Source organism: Callithrix jacchus, chromosome 22, assembly GCF_049354715.1.
Source record: "Callithrix jacchus isolate 240 chromosome 22, calJac240_pri, whole genome shotgun sequence".
Lineage (NCBI taxonomy): Eukaryota > Metazoa > Chordata > Mammalia > Primates > Cebidae > Callithrix > Callithrix jacchus.
The window spans coordinates 297,283-304,602 of record NC_133523.1 but is presented as its reverse complement, the minus strand read 5'-3'; the positions used below and the strand labels follow the sequence as shown (position 1 = coordinate 304,602).

The following is a 7,320-nucleotide window of genomic DNA, read 5'->3' as shown; positions in this document are numbered from 1 at the left end:
GGGTTTTGCTCTTCTCACCCAGGCTGGAGTGCAGTGGCACAACCTCTGCTCACTGCAACCTCCGCCCTCCGGGTTCATGCGATTCTCCTGCCTCAGCCTCCCAAATAGCTGAGATTACAGGCACCTGCCACCACGCCCAGGTAAGTTTTTTGTATTTTTAGTACAGACGGGGGTTTCACCATGTTGGCCAGGCTGGTCTCGAACTCCTGACCTCAAGTGATCCACCCGCCTCAGCCTCCCAAAATGCTGAGATTACAGGCTGAGCCACTGCCCCCGGCAGAGCCTCTTCTGTGACAGCTGTGATTTGTTGGCTCTAAGCCCAGTTTTTTTTTTACTCTGACTTGCTGTTTTATAAGCAGGCGGCCTAGTTTAGACATTTTAACAGCATTACAGGGATGGGAAATCCCTGGGAAGAACTAGCCGACCAGGCAAGGTGTGTGGTGAGGGCATTGCATGACAGGTGGACGTTTAGGTTATTTGGAATTACTAAGTTACAGCAATGGAATTTATGGATGAATTAGCCGAGTGAGTGAATAGATGACTGAGTAAAGAAGACTTACCTGAGGCTGGGTGCGGTGGCTCACACCTGTAATCCCAGCACTTTGAGAGGTCGAAGTGGGCAGAGCACCTCAGGTCAGGAGTTCGAGACCAGCCTGACCAACGTGGAGAAACCCCGTCTCTACAAAAAACAAACAAACAAAAAAAACAAAATTAGCCGGGAGTGGTGGTACATTCCTGTGATCCCAGCTACTCGGGAGGCTGAGGCAGGAGAATCACTTGAACCTGAGAGGCGGAGGTTGCGGTGAGCCGAGGTCACACCATCGTACTCCCGCCTGGGTGACAGAAGTGAAACTGCATCTCAAAAAAAAGAAAAAGAAGAAGAAGAAGACGACTTACCTGTAATTCCGTGGCCCTGTGCCCTTACCTGGAGTCAGGGCGGGAAGGACGACAGATGTGGATGGGAGGGCGTCGCTACAGGTGCTCACCTGTCTGGCTGGAAACCCCTGTGTGGACAGGCAGTGCAGGCACAGCAGCAGGTGTGCTCCCCTCCTTCAGGGGCTTCCTGAGTCCAGGGCCACACCGTAGGCTGCACCTCAGGGACTCCAAAACGGAACACGAGGGACGTTTCATCATAACTGAGCAATATGCACAGCAGTGGACGTATCTAATAGGAAAGGCACTTCTATGCTTTTGGAGGACTTTGGGTGTTTTCCTTACTGTAATCAATCAATTAATTGATAAAACATCCTAGTCCACATCCTGACCTATTATAGATATTTGAAAGCACCTTTGTCTAGACATTGGACAATTAGTTGAAAATCCTGGACAGTTAAGTAGGTGATTTATAATATTTGTGGACATTGGGATGCAGGGAAGGGCTGGGCGCGGTGGCTCACGCCTCTCATCCCAGCACTTTGGGAGGCAGATGGATCACCTGAGGTCAGCAGTTCGAGACCAGCCTGGTCAATATGGTGAAACCCTGTTTCTACTAAAAATATAAAAATTAGCCAGGAGTAGTGGCATATGTAGTCCCAGCTACTCAGGAGGCTGAGGCAGGAGAATCGCTTGAACACAGGAGGTGGAGGTTGCAGCACTGAGCTGAGATCGCACCACTGCACTCCAGCCTGGGCGACAGAGCAAGACTCCATCTCTAAAAGAGAAAAAAAGATTGGGCATGGTGGCTCACACCTGTAATCTCAGCACTTTGGGAGGCCAAGGAGGGCGGGTCACGAGGTCAGTTCAAGACCAGCCTGGCCAACATGGTGAAACCCCATCTCTACTAAAAATACAAAAATTAGCTGGTGCGGTGGTGGTGAGTCACTGTAATCCCAGATAGTCAGGGGGCTGAGGCAGGAGAATCATTTGAACACATGAGGTGGAGGTTGCAGCACTGAGCTGAGATCGCACCACTGCACTCCAGCCTGGGCAACAGAGCAAGACTCCATCTCAAAAAAAAAAAAAAAAAAAAAACCCGCAGGGAGGATGTGACTTCCGGAGCTTAGAGCAGGCGCACGTCCAGTGTTAATGTCACACAAGAATCCAGCGGCTCCTTGTCACCTCCCGCTGTGCAGCAAATTCTGGACCCCACAGAGACCGAGACACGAACTGCCACCTTCAGAAACTTTTGTCCCGGAAAAGTCCTTGCACTTCAGAATGTCACACTGTGCCAGGTGTTTTCTTCTTCTTCGAGGAGACTTGCTCCCGGCGGTACCGTGAGCCCGGCTGCCTCTCAGGTGGGAGTGCAGCTGAGAGAGACGCGTGTTCACATCATGCAACGTGAATACAAACCATGAAACAGCCACGCCGCCTGTGGAGGTTTGTTTTGCGGACCCCGACCTGGGCACAGATGAATGAATGCTCTCTCACGCCCACTGCGGTGATTTTGAATGGGGTGGGGACGTGTGTTAACTTCCTTTAGGGGAGGTTTCAGCAAACCCGGCCGTGACTCCCTGTACCTTCTTACATTTATTTGGTATTGATTGAATAACAGAGGCTTTAAGTTAACACACTTGTGGATAATTAACATGGTTGAAAGAGTGGTTTTGAATGATTAAACTTTTGGTTTTGGGCCAGGAGAAAACACCATTCACGTGTAATTCCCCTTCGACCCCCTGCTGAGAGGACCGGTCAGCACAGGGTTTACGTGAGTGAACACTTAGAATAGAGGCAAAGGGATGTGGGTAAACAGGCGACCGGGGAAGCTCGATGGTCCCCGTCTTTCACCCTATGGCTTAAAATTTTAACCTAATGAACTGGCTGCCTTTAGCCCATGCCATTAAAACCTTTCGGCCTTCCAAAAGGTTTGAGACTGTAAATTTCTAACTTTCCCTAACATTTCCCTCCTGTTTTGCCAGCCACCCTGAGTCAGTCCCAACGCACGGTGAAAACCACATTTGGAAACTGTAAGGTGCTGGCTGTGTGGAAAATCACTTGCATCCCCAGTGTTCAACTATAAAAAGACAAGTATTTATACTGAAGAGCACAGAATTTTGTGACTACAATAAAAGAGAATATGAGAGACTCCTGGCAAAATCTGGTGCGTGAAAATGCCCATCCATAGATTGCAGACAAATATATGTCATGTTAATGGAGGTGCCGGTCACACTTTGGACTTTGTAATCAGGAGGCCCTCATCGCACCCTGCGAACCTGAGAACCTAGTTCCAATTCAGCTTCTGCCAACAAGGTGAGGTCAGGTGCTTGGTCACAGCCTCCACTGGCCTCATAATCTTTGTCTTTTATTTTTATTTTTGAGATGGAATCTCGCTCTGTTGCCCACGCTGGAGTGCAGTGGAGCGATCTTGGCTCACTGCAACTTCTACCTCCCAGGTGTTGAAAATTCACACTTTGAATGAAGAGATCCCCGCAGACAGGCTTTGTGTGAGCAACGTGGCTATTTATTCAGCTGGGTGCAGGTGGGCTAAGGCCGAAAAGGGCGTTAGCAAAGGGCAGCGGGATAGGAATTGGTTTTATAGGTTTGGGGCGGGCAGTGGAAAGTTACAGAGTAAGATCAGTTACCGTGGTGGGTTGGGGCAAGGAGTGTACATTTACCCTACGTTCAGTTACAGTGGCAGCTGGGGTGAGGCAGAAGAGCAGTGAAGATGACAGGATGGGTGAGAGGTATTCACATTATCCTAAGAACAGTTGAGATGGCAGGTGGGGTGAGGGGCTTGTCCAGGGAAGCTCTGCTGGGCACTCAGGGACAATGGCGAAGGCAGGCGGGCGGTGGGAGATGATCAGCCCAGGCAGGCAGGACTTCAGACTTTCAGGCTCCAGGCTTGCATATGGAGACCTGACACAGGGTTCAAGCAATCTCCTGTGTCAGTCTCCCAAATAGCTGGGTTTATAGGTGCCCACCACCACGCCCAGCTAATTTTTGTGTTTTTAGTAGAGACTAAAGATGGGGTTTCCCCATCTTGGCCAGGCTGGTCTTGAACTTCTGACCTCACGATCCACCTGCCTCGGTCTCCCAGAGTGGTGGGATTACAGGTGTGAGCCACCGAGCCTGACCGCCTCATAGTCTTTGTCTGAAATACAGGGGCAGCGGTATTCTTCCCAGGGCGGTCCAGGGTTCAGTGAGACGAGTTATGCAGGTCTCTCAGCGAGCGACTTGGACAAGGGAGAGGCTACACAGGTGTCTTCTTTCCACAGTTGCTCAGAGCAATTGTGAGACTGGAGAGTAGCCCAGGTGGGAGAGTGGCCGTGTGCAGGGAGGAGGTGACCCGGTGAGGAAGGAGACCCAAGCATCTAGGGTCACCTCCCCCTTGACTTCCACACTGCATTTCAGTAGAAGTAAAGGGTGGCCGACCGGGCGCCACCTTAATCACCCTCCTATAGATCAGAGGCATGGTGTGGGGGAATCTTTCCGGAAGGCGTTGATTTAACTTAAAGGAGTTCAAGCCCCCACCCCACACCTACTCCATGCACCAAGACCCTTGGAAGGCGTTGTTTTGACTTAAATGAGTTCAAGCCCCCACCCCATGCCTACTCCATGCACCAAGACCCTTGGAAGGCGTTGTTTTAACTTAGAGTTCAAGCCCCCACCCCACGCCTACTCCATGCACCAAGACCCTTGGAAGGCGTTGTTTTGAATTAACCAGTTCGAGCCCCCACCCCACGCCTACTCCATGCACCAAGGCGCTTGGAAGGCGTTGTTTAAACGAGTTCAAGCCCCCACCCCACGCCTACTGCATGCACCACGACCCTGTCACATGTGATTTCTAAAACTGTAACCCCAAGACCCTTTCACGTGTCATATCTGGAGTTTTAACCCCGTGTAAGGCGGGGCTTCTGTTTGGTAGAGGAGCTTGGCTGGTGCAGTTACGCCGCCTCGCTCCGGCGCGCCCTCTGCTGGTGGCCGGGGGCACTGCAGGGCCCTCGCGCTCACAGCGCTGGCGGAGGACGCGCGCCCTCTGGTGGCCGCCCTGCCGCACCACTTGAAGTCGGAGTGCAGCGTCTTCACCGCCATCGTTCTGTAAATGCAAAGTGACAGGGAGCCCAGTGGCCCGTGTGTTTCTAAAAAGGAAGAAGCGACAATTAATTGGAAACCGTAAGAATAAAATAAACATGGATTCACATTTTACAATTTATGGAAAAATTCACTCAACGTAGTCTTCACACTTAAAATGCAAAACTGTCAGAGGTGTCTTAACCACAGTGACTTTATTTTAAATAGAAAAAGCTAAATCTGGGCAGGGTGCAGGGCTCACGAGTGTAATCCCAGCACTCTGGAAGGCCAAGGCGGCAGGATCACTTGAGATCAGGAGTTCAAGACCAGCCTGGGAAAATAGCGAGATCCTCATGTCTACAAAAATTATAAAAATTACGGGCATGGTGGTGCGTGCCTGTGGTCCCAGCTACCCAGGAGGCTGATGTGGGAGGATCGCTTGAGCCCAGGAGTTTGAGGCCGCAGTGGGCCAGTTGTGATTACACCACTGCACTCAAGCCTGGGAGACAGAGTAAGACACACACACACACACACTCTCTCTCTCTCTCACACACACACACGTTAAATCTGTTGGATTATATATTTAGGGATTGAGCACCTTTGGTTATAAAATATTTATGGTCGCAGGAACAAGTTAATAACTAAATAAAGACCCCAAACTTACAAAAATATACCAGTACTTTAAGCAAAAAGCATTCTTAATTTAAAAATAAGTTTTCAAGGTAATAATACACTCATATATTATTGTTAAAATCAGTAGTAACAAAGAAAAGTAACAATATTAACAGCCCGACACAAACTGATCACAATCCTTTATAAGAGACAACACTATTCTTAATCACCTATATAAACAAACAGTAAGTGATCCTGTTTGTACGTTAATGTGCTGGGATTACAGGTGCGGTTACTTAATTAAGTAATGTAAACATTAAGTAATTGCACCTGTAATCCCAGCACTTTCGGAGGCCTAGGAGGGCGGATAACTTGAGGCCAGGAGTTGGACACCAGCATAGCCAACATGGTGAAACCCAGTCTCTACTAAAAATAAAAAAAAATAGCTTTGCACAGTGGCAGTATCGAGGCCAATGAGGTTTATCTGAGGCGCAATTATTGCTAATTGAAAACTTTTCCCAATACCCCGCCGTGACGACTGGAAGCGTAGTCGGCATTGGCAATTTTTGGCAGTCTCTACGGGGATGGAATAAAATGAATATAAATAAAAATGGAAAAGAAATATAAAAAATTAGCCGGACGTGGTGGTGCACACCTGTAATCCCAGCTACTTGGGAGGTTGAGGCAGGAGGACCCGTAAACCCAGGAAGCAGAGGTTGTAGTGAGCCCAGATCATGTCCTTGTGAGAAGAGTAAAACCCCGTCTCAAAAAGTTGTTTTTTCTTTAAAACAGGTGCGTTCCTCCTCTTGCTTTCTGAGGACTCTGTGCTCTGTAACTCAGCAGTGGCTGATAAACTCTCTTAATATCACAAGACTGTGCAATTTGCCATAAATTCCATTTCGTGTGAGATCGAAAATCCTGTTGTTGGAGTCTGGGACAAGACCCCTCTTCTGGAGACAAAACTATACTAATTCTTTTCTTTTTTTTTTGAGACAGATTCTTGCTCTGTTGCCCAGGCTGGAGTGAAATGGCGTGATCTCAGCTCACTGCATCCTGTGCCTCCCAGGTTCAAGCGATTCTCCTGTCTCAGCCTCCTGAGTAGCTGGGATTACAAGCACCTGCCACCACACTGGCTAATTTTTGAATCTGTAGTAGAGACAGGCTTTTCCAATGTTGGCCAGAGCAGTCTCGAACTCTTGACCTCAGGTGATCCACACGCCTCGGCCTCCTAAAGTACTGGGCTTACAGGCGTGAGCTACCTTGCCTGGCCGACTTGTATCCTTGGTGATCGCTTGGATGTGGAGGGTGGAGGAAGAGGGGTGTCTCACAGATATCGCTCTTGCATTACCACCTGGGATATTAGGTACAAGGCTCTGTTATTGGTTCAAGCCCTGAGAGCGTCAGCAAACAGCTCGAGGCGGTGTGGAGCAACATGCTGTTTTCATAAGCGCCTGGGTGCAGACCGGCCCCAAGTGAGGCTGAGGCTGGGTGTTTTAGTCTCCTGTGAATGGGAAGAGTTCCAGTGGGACGTAACTGCTCCGTGGTACCAGAAGACCTCTCTCTGATCTTCAGGGGGTCCTTGTCTTCCAGCCTATGCTCTTCTGGCTTCTGCTCGCTTGCTGACCCAGCTGCGGGTGCACGTGGTCTTGTACCTTGGGACTGAGCCTGAGGAGGGAGGAGTTATCCCCCCAAGTTTTCAGGCCCCGGGAACAATCTTTCATTAGGGAGAGCAGGCTGGCTGATTCTTCTTTGTTAGGCACA

The 7,320-nt window shown here is 49.6% G+C and overlaps 1 non-coding gene across 1 annotated transcript; it reads left to right on the top strand.

Annotated features, from left to right (window-relative positions):
* Positions 1-6,003: 6,003 nt before the first annotated feature.
* Positions 6,004-6,144, top strand: LOC118150401 (U4 spliceosomal RNA). Its single transcript, XR_004738502.1, has one exon. It is a non-coding gene; the product is annotated as a U4 spliceosomal RNA (small nuclear RNA).
* The last annotated feature ends 1,176 nt before the right edge of the window (positions 6,145-7,320 follow it).